This window comes from Suncus etruscus, chromosome 4, assembly GCF_024139225.1.
Source record: "Suncus etruscus isolate mSunEtr1 chromosome 4, mSunEtr1.pri.cur, whole genome shotgun sequence".
NCBI classification, from domain to species: Eukaryota; Metazoa; Chordata; class Mammalia; order Eulipotyphla; family Soricidae; genus Suncus; species Suncus etruscus.
Genome location: NC_064851.1, coordinates 129,784,995 through 129,798,907, shown reverse-complemented (window position 1 = coordinate 129,798,907; position 13,913 = coordinate 129,784,995). Strand labels below are relative to the sequence as shown.

The window sequence follows — 13,913 nt, the reverse complement described above, 5'->3', positions numbered from 1 at the left end:
GAGTTGTATAACTGACTGGAGATTTTTGAATATCTGAGCATCTAAACAGGGGCAAAGAAAGAATGGAAAGAATTTCTAGAATAAATGTTCTCAGAAAAATATGGAGAAAGAGAAAAATGGAAGAAAACTAATTTATCATACATTTTTTAGGGCTTATGTGTTTTGGTTAGTGTACTAATCATGCAATACAATTTAATTCTAGATGTTACTCTTTTTGCAATATGACTTAAGAGGGTTGGTTCTTATCTGGTCCTGCTCAAAAGCAACAACCCAGTGTTGTTTCTGATTATGCCAGAGACTGAATCTGGGTCTCTTTCAAAATAATCATTAAGCTTTCTAGCTGATACTCGAGACTGGAGATTTAAGTAGAACTCAGGCATTTGATAATTGCTTTGCCCAAATGGAGCATAAACTGCTCATTTGCATGACAAAATACTAGAAATAGTATTGAAACATAAGAGTATTACAGACTTTAGCAGGTTATAACTGGTAATTAGTGGCATCTACTACTCTAACATTTACTATTGCTATAAATACAGTTTATCAATATTTCAAACAAATGAAATTGTAAACATATAATTACTAAAATGACCTCAAAAATTACATAGAACTACTTTATTAAATATTGTAACCCTTTGATATATGTGGCTATAGAGCACTCAATATGTTACTAGTCTAATTAAGATGTGCTACAAATGGGACCGGCAAGATGCCGCTAGAGGTAAGCGCCTTGCAAGCGCTACCCAAGGAAGGACCATGGTTTGATCCCCCGGTGTCCCATATGGTCCCCCTAAGCCAGGGGCAATTTCTGAGTGCTTAGCCAGGAGTTTCAGTTCATATCTGAAAATAATAATGTCGATTATATATAGTCAAATAAAAACCATTATTAAAAATTAATCCCACCTCTTTTTATATCAATTTATATTTTCATAGCAAAAACAATAAATATCTGGCTCAAATTATTGAGCAGCATTGATTTAGGTTATTAAATAAAGAAATTTTACAAAATAATTTAGAATTTGGATGCAAATTATATGCTATTGTTAAAAATTTGAAAACTATGTGACATATATTGCATAATTTACTGAAATAATCATATATTGGTTAGAGATATATGAAGATAACACTAATTTAATGTTTTTGGGTAAATTAAACTGATTTTTATTTGGGTGATTTGAGTGATTGAAACAAAAATTACATATATAAAATATAATTCAGTTTAGGATGATAAGAAAGGTCAGGTTCAGAGCCACACAAAACCATCAAAAATGATGCTCAAAGTGTACATGGAATCTTTAATTATGAGTTGAAGATACACTGAAGAGAAAAATAAATGAAAATGCACAGTTTGTGTTTTCAGTTTTCACATTTATTAGACATGTAATTTTAAAAAGAACCTTAGCAGAACCCAAAGTATGTACATGCTAACTAAATTTTCCCAATATGTGTCACTTTAAAACATGTTAAATATAATACTTTTAATAAATGAAAACTATGTGCATGAAGTCAACAATCTTGATTCCATTCTCACTAACCAATTGACTTCAAATTTAGTTTGTCACAGAATAAAGATAACTGAATTGTCACTTTACACAACAGTAATTATGTCCATGTATATAGAATGATCATTTTTTAGGTAGACAATAAAAAGCACTAATGTACAAGACAGGTAAAACAAAAAGAAAACATAATTAACACAAATAAACATTTTCTACAGTTCTCAGTCTTTGGAGCTAGAGGAACTCAAAGATCTGGCTCAGTTTCTTAATTGAGAAAGTGTAATTTAGTGTTAAGGAAAAGCTAAGTAGTAATTAGAATTTCAGGTTATAGTTACAAAGAACAAATATCTAAACACATGGTTGCTAGGTGTTATTTTGATGATTCTCCCCATTTTTTTCACAAGTGATTACATGTGACAGGAATAAATTTTGTGAAATAACCAACTTCAGTTTTGATACGTGTCCATTCCTGTGATCAGACTGGACAATGGGTAGTCATTGAACTTGGTTTTGGATAGGGTGCACAGAAAGCTCATAATGAGAAATTATCTCTAGTTTTTTTTTCTAAGTAATATATTTATTTGAACACCGTGATTACAAACATGATTGTAGTAGGATTTCAGTCATAAAAAAAGAACACACACACCCTTCACCAGTGCAACATGTCAAGAGTCTTGGGCCATTAAAAACAAATAAAATACCCATGCTCAAAGACACTCAGAGTTACCAGATAATGCATCCTGGCCCTGGATGAGTTATATAGCTGAGCACCGAGAGGGAGCCCATGTCATGAGGCCAGGGGTCAGCAGATGACAATGGAGAATACATGGAACAGGGGTTTGCACTAAGCCTTGAAAAGAGAATTGGTCCAAAGCCAGAAATGAGCCTATCCCCTCTTCTGATGCCAAGCAGCAAGACTGAGGGGCAAAGAGGGAAAAAGGAAGAGCAAGAGGTGGTCCTGGATGGGGTTGGTTGTGGACTTCTTCGCTATTTTAGGTCTTCTTAGATGCCCCTGCCAATGCTTGGGTTACCTTGGTCACGACTGGCAATTTGGAGGGAGAAAAATATTTCCCTGTTTATCTCTAGTTTATAAATGAACCCATCTCAACCAGCAATGTTTAGAAGAACCTTTATTGGAGTTGGGGTTGGAGCAATAAAACAGCTGGTGTGACGTTTTCCTTGCAAGCAACCATGGTTGGAACTCCAGCATCCGGTAGGGTTCCCATCACAGCCAGAAATGACCCCTGAACACAAAACCAGAGTTAACCTTTGAGTGCTGGTGGATGTGGCTCCAAATGAAACAAACATAAAGGATGAATAGAGATAATATCATTGTGAATAACATATGCTTCTAACAAACACAATTGTATTTATAGAAATATTCAAATATGGGCCGGGCGGTGGCGCAAGAGGTAAGGTGCCTGCCTTGCCTGCGCTAGCCTTGGACGGACCGCGGTTCGATCCCCCGGTGTCCCATATGGTCCCCCAAGCCAGGAGCAACTTCTGAGCGCATAGCCAGGAGTAACCCCTGAGCGTCAATGGGTGTGGCCCAAAAACCAAAAAAAAAAAAAAAAAAAAGAAATATTCAAATATCTAGTAAAATTTTGCAATGTTCAGTACTCAATAAAAACTAGGCATACATAGACCAGGAAGGAACTTGCTATCAGACAGAAATTTTTCATGCCAAATGATGGGCACTGGAAATAATAAACATAATAATATGTGTTAAACTATTTTTTCTCTTTATGTCTCTAAAAGAGAATTGACTAAAGAGAAGTCTTAAAAATGTCGAATTTAATATATCTATAGAAGATGACAGTACTGTCAAGGGGTCAAATGTGGAAATATGAATATATTAGACCATAATGTTCTTTAAATATATTTGAGCTACTATAACCTCTTTTAGGATGAAACTGTGATAATTGACAAGATAGCAAATAAACCATGTTGAATTGTATTTATTAAAAATTAGTAGTACAAAAAATCAAAGTAGAAAGTAGAAAAAGGACATTTATGCTGGTTGGACAGTATTTAGAATTCAAATATATTCATCTGAATTATCACACTAGGTGTAAGTGGTTTAAAAACATCCAAACACCTGAATTTAAAAATACTTAAAAAAAACTGTTTGCTAGTTCTGTAGAAATACACTAAGAGGCATGGCATACAAGATGAAAATTGCCTCATCACCTGTGTATCTCTGTGGCCTAGCAGTGGTTAAACATCTGCATCCTGGACCTGAATTTTGAACTGCTGGAATGGTTTGACAAATATTGACAGGAACCCTTAGTTTGTTTACATATTGCTTGGGAGCCTCCCAAGTCACACAGGAAAGCAAAAAATAACAGTTTTCTATTTTAATAGGCTTTTTTTGCTATGAAAGTTATAATGCTGGAGAGATAGTGGATAAAGGTGCTTGCCTTAGCTTGCAGATAATCCAGGTTTAAGCTCCAGCACCCCCTATGGTCTTCTGAGCATCCCCAGGAGTGATAATGAATGCAGCACCAAGAGTAACTCCTGATTATCACTAGGCATGATGAACTAAAAACATTGTAAAACATACACTTATAATAATATGCATTTATTAAATACCAAATTGGTTTGGTTCTATGAAAATTATCTCTACTCTCTATACATTCACATTAACCCCTGGGAAATATACGTTCATGCGTGTGCATGCAAACACACCTAAAAATCCATTATTTGCCTTTTTAAGCATGTTAATACATAAAGTAATTAAGACCATTTCAAACTGGTTTATTCACTTAGTTATATTAATGTAAACGTTTTCCATGTTTCTATATATTCCTAAATCATTTATATTTTAGCATTATTTGAAATTCCATTGTTTGGATATACCTCCTGTATACACTTGCCTTCTCATGATTATTAAATATAAACTTTTTCCCCAAATTTTATCTATTCAATAAATTGAAATTGAAAAATAAAATACAGTGGAAATTGTAAGGAATTAAAATAGCAAAATTGATGACCAGGATTGGACAACCTAGTTTGCCTGGAGCCTAGAAATGGTCTTATGTCAGGAAATTTCAGGGATAGGGTCTCCTTGTACTTAGGCCAAAGTTTTTCCTTTCCATGACCCCCATACTTTGGTGGGCCCATGCAAACGATAATTGCCACTCTAACATTTTTATACAGTACTCCTTTGACTCTAAACCTTTAAGAAACCACTAGTAAAAATATCTTTTTTTTTTTTTTTTTTTTTTTTTGGTTTTTGGGCCACACCCGGTAACGCTCAGGGGTTACTCCTGGCTATGCGCTCAGAAGTCGCTCCTGGCTTGGGGGACCATATGGGACGCCGGGGGATCGAACCGCGGTCCGTCTCCTAGGCTAGCGCAGGTAAGGCAGGCACCTTACCTCCAGCGCCACCACCCGGCCCCTAGTAAAAATATCTTGAACTGCAAAAAAAAAAAAAAAAAAAAAAGAAAAGGTTTACATTAGTGTTAACATATATGCTTCTAGTTAAACTAGCATTCTGGGGGATAAAAGAGGAAGAAAGGGATATATACTTGAAAACAGGGATGAAGGGAGATCAACACTGGGGGTGATGGATATTCCCCTGATTCAATGTTAATATGTTCCTAAAATATTACTGTGAAAGATATGTAAGTCATTATGATAAAAAATTGTGTTTTATTTAGAAATGTTCTTTGACTTACATGTATTATTATATTATATATATTATATTAATTATATGTTATGTTACTATATTATGTTATGTCAGTTTACATCAATTTTGTCTCGAATAAATTCTTACAATAAAAAATAAAAAAAGGGAAAAAAAGCAAAGTTGCAATTAAAGAATCGAGGTCTTATACAAATTTTTAAAAAATTAAAAATCCCAATAAGTAAGTTGGTTTAGTTTTGAACAAGACTAAACTTAAAAATGAAACAGAATAAAGTAATTAAATAGATGAAGTTCATATGAAAGTAATCGATTAAGCTATGAAAATATAATTCTATAAAGAAAGCAGACACTTCAAGGAATATTATTATGATATCTGATCTTCGTAAAAAATAAAATAATTTCAATCATTACCTTACTTTACATGAAACATTAATTCTGAATTTTTATCATAGATCTAGTTGCAGTTTAGAACTATAAAACTTTCCCTCTACATTTCCCTTTCTATATTTGTATTGTTGTAGTGTACAAGATTTACACACATGCCTGTTGTTTGCACACTCAGTTAGTTGTGGTCCTCACTGATTATTTTACAACTTATATACATCACTTTGGTCAACCACACAGTTGTGATATTCACAGGGACATACTCTTTTAAAAACTATGAACTTCTAAAATAAAATATAAAAAATATATTTTGAGTTTTAGATATTTTTAAACCAAAAAACAAATTGCACAGATGATAAATTAGAATTCATCTAGTTTGTGTATATTTAGGTATCTTTCCAAAGCAATATTAAGGAAAATTAACAATAAAGCCAGAGTAGGTAAGATAGAATTTTAAAGTGATATATAAGAATGGAGTTTCATCAAAATATATAAAGATTTCTTAGGACTTGACCACATCAGAAATAAAAGGGGAAGTTATAATTGTTATCTAATTAAAGGTATATTACTATGTAATATGTTCATGAAATACTTTATGACTATTATTTTTAGGAAATATAAATTATATATATTTATAATTATCTTTATTTAAACACCGTGATTACAAATATGATTATAGTTGTATGATTACAGTCATGTAAAGAACACCCCCCTTTACCAGTGCAACATTCCCACCACCAATTTCCCAGATCTCCTTCCTCCTCACCCCCCACACCTGTACTCGAGATAGGCTTTCTACTTCCCTCATTCATTCACATTGTTACGATAGTTTTCAATGTAGTCATCTCTTCAACTTCACTCATCACTCTATGTGATGAGCTCCATGTCATGAGCTGCACCTACCAGCCTTCATCTCTCTTGTCTCTGAGATACTGTTAAAATGTTTTTTATTTTTCTTAAAGCCCATAGATGAGTGAGACCATTCTGTGTCTTTCTCTCTCCCTCTGATTTACTTCACTCAGCATAATAGATTCCATGTACATTCATGTAGGAAAATTTCATGACTTCATCTCTCCTGACAGCTGCATAGTATTCCATTGTGTATATGTACCACAGTTTCTTTAGCCACTTATCTGTTGAAGGGCATCTTGGTTGTTTCCAGAGTCTTGCTATTGTAAATAGTGCTGCAATGAATATAGGTGTAAGGAAGGGATTTTTGTATTGTATTTTTGTGTTCCTCGGGTATATTTTATATATATTGAGATGAGATACAGTCATATAGTAATTGATGACACATATATTTAAAATGATAAATATTATTTAAGTGTTGGAAATAATATGGAGAAGAAATGGAGAAATAGAAAAACTAATTATTTTATCCTATCACTAATCACAACACTTACTCTTTTTTTTTTTAATATGGAACGCTTCACGAATTTGCGTGTCATCCTTGCGCAGGGGCCATGCTAATCTTCTCTGTATCGTTCCAATTTTAGTATATGTGCTGCCGAAGCGAGCACACAACACTTACTCTTAAGATAAACTTACTTAAAGGAAATAGAAATAAATATAATCTCTTTGCAATATAGTTTCAATTTTTAAGTATACATACCAAATCAGTTCTGGGTATATTAGTAATATGTCAGAAGGACAAATCCATTAAGAATTCTTGTGCAGGGTTGAAGCAATAGCACAACCGGTAAGGTGTTGAATGTTACTGAGCTGGGTTCCATCTTTGGTATCACATATGGTCTGTGAGCCTGCCAGGAACGAATCCTCAGAACAGAGCCAGGAGTAATCCCTGAGTACCACCTGGTGTTGCCCAAATAAAACAAAGCAAAACAAAACAAAAGAATTCTTGTGCAGCTAGAGACACAATGTAGGGGCTAATGCTTGCCTTTCATGTTGATCAGTCTCAGTTCTATCCTGGTACCACATATGGTCCCTGAGCACCAGGACTGATCCCTGAATATAGACCCAGAAACAAACTCACAGCACTTCCAGTCCCCTTCCAAAATTTTATAATGTTTTTATAATATTGTCATAAAGAATGTGAGAATTTGCCTAAAAACTAAAATAGGGTCAGTGACCTAGTATGCAGAGTAATGGATTACTAAATGGTAAAAAGAAAATAATCTTATTTAATGAATATGTTCATCTAGATTAATAGTTGTAGGTTCTACAGCTACCAAGTTTTATATATATATATATATATATATATATATATATATATATATATGTATATGTATATAAACGCACAGTACATTTCTGTGAATTACAACTTAACAAAGCTTTTAGAAATGGTGAAAGTTGGGCTGGAGCTATAACACAGCAGTAGGGCATTTGCCTTGCATGAGGACCATCTAAGGACGGACCTTGGTTCAACTCCCAGGCATCCTATATGGTTCCCTGAGCTAGAAGCGATTTCTGAGCTCATAATCTGGTGTAACCCCTAAGCATCACAGGGTATGGCCCAAAAATCAAAAAACAAAGAAACAAACAACAAAAATATAATGATGAAGGTAAATTTATGTATGTGCAGCTGGGGAACAAAAGCACTATGTCATATGACAATTACTACAGTGCTCTAGAAATGTAATATATATGTTTGGATTTATGTTCAAATTATAATAAAAATACCTATTGGAAATTGTGAGAAAAAATATTGGATTTTAAACCACAATGCTATTCAATATATTATTTAAGAAAGCAAGACATCTAACTTTACTTAATGTTAGAGTGCTGTGTTAATTGGGTTTCTCAGCTGTTCGTCTTTCTCTATAATACAATTGCCAAAAAATGCATTAGCACAAAGTAGCATTAGCACAAAGACCTAAATGCTTTCCTAAAGCTGATGTAGACTATATGATTAAATGAGTAAAATATTTTAATTATCCCATATTTTATTTGTATTATAAAATGATTGTGAGAAAAATTACACCCAGTGAAAAGTCATCAATACCCTTATAAATATTTGTTCAGAAGTTCATGAAGTTTGAAAGTTTTAACCTTCAATTTTTATTTTATTTTTATTGGGGGGTGTTGGCCACTCCCTTCTGTGCTCCACATTTACTCCTGCTTCTGTATGCAGAAAGCAAGCAGAAAATGTTCCTGGCATCTTGGATCAAGCCTAGATTAGTGCCAGGTTGGCCACTTGCAAGGCAAACAACCTATCACTGTGCAAATGCTCTGGAATTAACCTCCATTTTTAACCAATATTACATATGTAAGTGAGTAAGTGATATCACAAAATATCTTTTCAATGCCAAGATTACCTTCACAAATACTAAAACTAAGACTTTTTATTTGTTTCCTTTGTACTCCTATATTAATTTGTTTTTCTCCTCCCTTTGGTTTTTGAGTTTTTGTGGGTTTTTTTTGTTGTTGTTGTTTTTGTGGGGGTCGCATTCAGCATTGTCCTTGGTTTTCTACTGATTCTACAATCAGAAATCGCTCCTGACAGTCTAGGCCCACAGTCGTCAGCAACCTTTATTTTTTTCAATTGAGCCAAATCTCACCAAAACCATGATTGAAATTTATTTTGAGAGCCATACAGGGCATGCACTGACAAAGGCCAGAAGCAGAGTCCTGACTCCTGGAGCAGCCTCCGACAAACAGAAGAGCCAAATTAAAAGTGTAAAGAGCCACATGTGGCTCGTGAGCCTCAGGTTGCCAACCAATGGCTAGGGGAACATGTGGGATGTCAAACTTGAACCCACATCAGTTCTGGCTTAGCACTGTGCAAGACAAACGCCATACTGCTAAGCTATTACTCTGGATCAAGGAAATATTTCTTAAGATAGCCAAAATTAAGCAGGTAGGTAGGGTACTGGTAGGTAGACTACAAAACCAAGTTTTTCCCGACTCAGCAAAAAAAATTGAAGCTTATTAGAAAGAAACTTTTGAAAACAAGATAAAGAAAAATAGTTTACTCCTATCACAAAACAGGCAAGACTTTTGAGAGAATTTTAAGTTTGGAGAATGGATTAGGTGTAATAAATCTAAGTTAATAGCTACAAGATACTCTTATTAAAATGACTAAATATTTCATTAAACTAGTGGTAGCAAAAATGTGATTGGCTTTAAATTATGGGGTTTTGTCATGCAGCGACCTCCATTGTCCCCAACATCCTATATGGTCCCTTGAGCACACCGGCAATGATACCTGATCTCAGACTCAGGAGTAATTCTTGATCCAGGTGGTGGTCTGTGACTCCACCCTGAATTTAGGTGTATCTATCTGCAGAACCTGTCCATTTCTGGGAGGGGTTTTGGGAAGGTTAGATAAAGGCCTTTGACCAAGGGGATTAGGGTCTTTTGCCAACATGGAGAGATAGCAGAAGCAGAGATTGCTGAGAGACAAGTACAGTGCAGGGCTGAATAGATATACAGCATAATTGGTTATGATATAGGCCGCATATGTGGGCCAGGGCCAATAAAGATATTATCTGTCATGAAGTCTGTCTGAGTGAGTCTTATTCCCGCCATGACCACCTGAAGATGATGACCTGCTGGTTAATGGGGGATGGAGCCACGTGGCCGGGGCCTAAGGACAAAGGCCTCCATCTCCATCCAAGCCCATAATAAGGGCTGCAATACTACATCTAGTGCCCTGAACGTGGATTTGAATCCTGGAACCAAGAAAACAGTGATGATGGTGAGATTTTTGCTCTTCTGTTTGATTTTGGCTCTTTTCAGATGGAGTCAGCTTAAAGCGTTTGGTCACATGGAACCATTTTCAAATATGACTGACATCTCTTCTAGGGGCAGGAGGGCAACTGAAACAGGGGCGGTGAAAATTTGGATCACCCCCATCCATGGCTCAGAACTGAACTTTGTTGCTAAAAATCCTTATTCCAAAGATTTCAGCCTCCTCAGAGACTGATGAAAGCCTGGATTGGAAATGGAGGAGAAAAAAGACTATTTTGAGGGGCCCGGAGAGATAGCACAGCTGCGTTTGCCTTGCAAGCAGCCGACCCAGGACCAAAGGTGGTTGGTTCGAATCCTGGTGTCCCATATGGTCCCCTGTGCCTGCCAGGAGCTATTTCTGAGCAGACAGCCAGTAGTAACCCTGAGAAACGCCGGGTGTGGCCCACCCCCCCCCCCAAAAAAAAAAAGACTATATTGAAAGTGGACTGATTTTCTGAGAATGACCTTCCGCTTGAATTTGGACTTTCACTTTGACAATTTTGGACTGGACTTTTAGTTTGAATCACTTTGAACTCTGGACATCGAGAAGCACCCTGCGAAGAAGCTGTGGCCAAGAAGCTGCAGTGGCTGTGGCAGCGGTACCTGCTTGCACAGAACGACCTGAAAGGGAGAAAAGGCAGCTGTGATCAGCAAAGAACACCCATCCTGTAGGCAGCTATATTCATCCGATACTGCCCGTACTGCAGAAGACCGTGCAGCAAGGCAAAAAAGAGGCGAATAGCTTGCTAGCGACAAAGGTGGCAGGCTAGCGCTCAACCCACCTCGGAGTAGCTGCAGTGGCTGGAACCCCTTGGAACTTGAAACCATGTGGTGAGAGCAGGGTAGAACAAACCAGCGTCTGGACTTATGGTTTTAGGTGAAGAATTAAGTGGGTAGCAACATATTTTACACATAGTTGGTGATGGGATACGTTTTAGATAGTTTGTGGTGTAAAAATTTTTTAAATATATTTTTTATTTAAAAACCTTGATTATATACATGATTGTGGTGTTCGGGTTTCAGTCAGGTAAAGAAAACCACCCATCACCAGTGCAACATTCCCATCACCAATGTCCCAAATCTCCCTCCTCCCCACCCAACCACCACCTGTACTCTAGACAGGATTTCTATTTCCTTCATACATTTTCATTATTAGGATAGTTAGAAATGTAGTTATTTCTCTAAAAAACCTCATCCCTGTTTGGGGTGAGCTTCATGAGGTGAGCTGTAACTTCCATCCCTTCTCTCTTATGTGTCTGAAAATTATTATTGCAAGAATGTCTTTCATTTTTCTTAAAACCCATAGATGAGTGAGACCATTCTGCGTTTTTCCCTCTCTCTGACTTATTTCACTCAGCATAATAGATTCCATGTACATCCATGTATAGGAAACTTTCATGACTTCATCTCTCCTGACAGCTGCATAATATTCCATTGTGTATATGTACCACAGTTTCTTTAGCCATTTGACTGTTGAAGGGTATCTTGGTTGTTTCCAGAGTCTTGCTATGGCAAATAGTGCTGAAATGAATATAGGTGTAAGGAAGGGATTTTTGTATTGTATTTTTGTGTTCCTAGAGTATATTCCTAGGAGTGGTATAGCTGGATCATATGGGAGCTCAATTTCCAGTTTTTGGAGGAATGTCCATATTGCTTTCCACAAAGGTTGAACTAGACGGCATTCCCACCAGCAGTGGATAAGAGTTCCTTTCTCTCTACATCCCCGCCAACACTTTTTGTTCTCATTCTTTGTGATGTGTGCCAATCTCTGGGGTGTGAGGTCATACCTCTTGAAAGGTTTGAAAGAAATCATTAGTGAATCCATCTGGGCCTGGGCTTTTGTTTTGGAGCAGACATTTGATTACTGCTTAATTTTCTCAGTAGTGATGTGTTTGTTTAGTTATGCTACATCCTCTTCCTTCAACCGTGGAAGATTATGAGTCCAAGAATTTATCCATTTTTTCAGGTTCTAATTTTAGTGACATGGAGTTCCTCAAAGTAGTTTCTGTTTACCCTTTGAATCTCTGCCATATCAGTAGTGATCTCTCTTTTTCATTCCTAATATGAGTTATCAAGTTTCTCTCTCTTTCTTTGTTAGTTTTGCCAGTGATCTATCAATCTTGTTTATTTTTTTCCAAGAACCAACTTCAACTTTCGTTGATCTTTCGGATTGTTTTTTGGGTTTCCACTTAATTGATTTATGCTCTCAGCATTGTTATTTCTGTTTCCCTATATTTGGTTCCTTTTGTTTAGCACTTTCCAATTCTATGAGTTGCGTCATCAAGCTATGCAGGTATGCCTCTTCTTATTGATGTGTGCTTGCAAAGCTATAAATTTTCCACTCAGTACCGCTTTTGCTGTGTCCCATAAGTTCTGATAGTCTGTGTCTCTATTTTCATTTGTTTCCAGGAAGGTTCTGATTTCTTCTTTGATTGCATCTCAGACCCACTGGTTATTCAGTATGAGGCTGTTTAACTTCCAGGTATTACATTTTTTCTTCTGTGTCCCTTTGTATTTCACATATAATTTCAGGGCCTTGTGGTCAGCGAAGGTAACCTGCAAAATTTCTATCCTCTTGATATTATGGAGGTATGTTTTATGTGCTAGAATGTAGTCTATCCTGAAAAATGTCCCATGTACATTAGAGAAAAATGTGTATCCAGGTTTCTGAAGGTGGAGTGTCCTATATATATCCACTAGGCCTCTTTCTTCCATTACTCTTTTCAGGTCTAGTACATTTTTGTTGGGTTTCAGTCTGGTTGACCTATCAAATGTTGACAATGCCGTCTTGAGGTCTCCCACAATTATTATGTTGTTATTGATACTATTTTTCAAATTTGTCAACAATTGTATTAAATATTTTGCTGGCCCATCATTTGTGCATATATGTATTGGAGAGTGATTTCTTCCTGCTGTATGTATCCCTTTATTAATACAAAATGTTCATCTTTGCCCCTTATAACTTTCCGAAGTATAAAGCTTGCATCATCTCATATTAGTATGGCCACTCCAGCTTTTTTATCGGTGTTGTTTTCTTGGATGATTTTCCTTCAGCCTTTTATTTTGAGTCTATGCTTTTCTGACTATTCAGGTGCGTTTCTTGTAAGTAGCAGAAGGTGGGGTTGAGTTTTTTGATCCATTTAGCCACTCTTTGTCTCTTAACTGGTGCATTTAGTCCATTGACATTGAGAGAAAAAATTGTCCTGGGATTTAGTGCCATCTTTATATCGAAGTTTGGTGTGTCTGTTGGTCAGTCTTGTCTTAAAGTAGGCCTTTCAGTTTTTCTTTTAAGAATGGTTTTGAGTGGCCGGAGAGGTAGCATGGAGGTAAGGCGTTTGCCTTTCATGCAGGAGGTCATCAGTTCGAATCCTGGCGCCCCATATGGTCCCCTGTGCCTGCCAGGAGCAATTTCTGAGCCTGGAGTCAGGAATAACCCCTGAGCACTGCCGGGTGTGACCCAAAAACCACAAAAAAAAAAAAAAAAGATTTTGAGTCTGTAAATTTTCTGAGCTGTTTTTCTTTGAAACCATGTATTGTTCCTACAAACCTGAAAGTGAGTTTTGCTGGGTGCAGTATTCAAGGTGAAGCAGTTATTTCATTGAGTTTTGTCACTATGTCCCACCACTGCCTTCTGGCCTTGAGTGTTTCTTGTGATAGTCTGCAGTAAATATCACGAATGTTCCCTTGAATAT

General features: G+C 36.4%; 1 protein-coding gene and 1 non-coding gene across 2 annotated transcripts in view; one reads left to right on the top strand and one right to left on the bottom strand.

Moving 5' to 3' along the window:
- SGCZ (sarcoglycan zeta) overlaps nt 1-13,913 on the top strand; it is a 1,030,117-nt gene that overhangs the window by 304,733 nt on the left and 711,471 nt on the right. The window lies entirely within an intron of this gene.
- Nucleotides 6,946-7,052, bottom strand: LOC126008341 (U6 spliceosomal RNA). Its single transcript, XR_007495676.1, has one exon. It is a non-coding gene; the product is annotated as a U6 spliceosomal RNA (small nuclear RNA).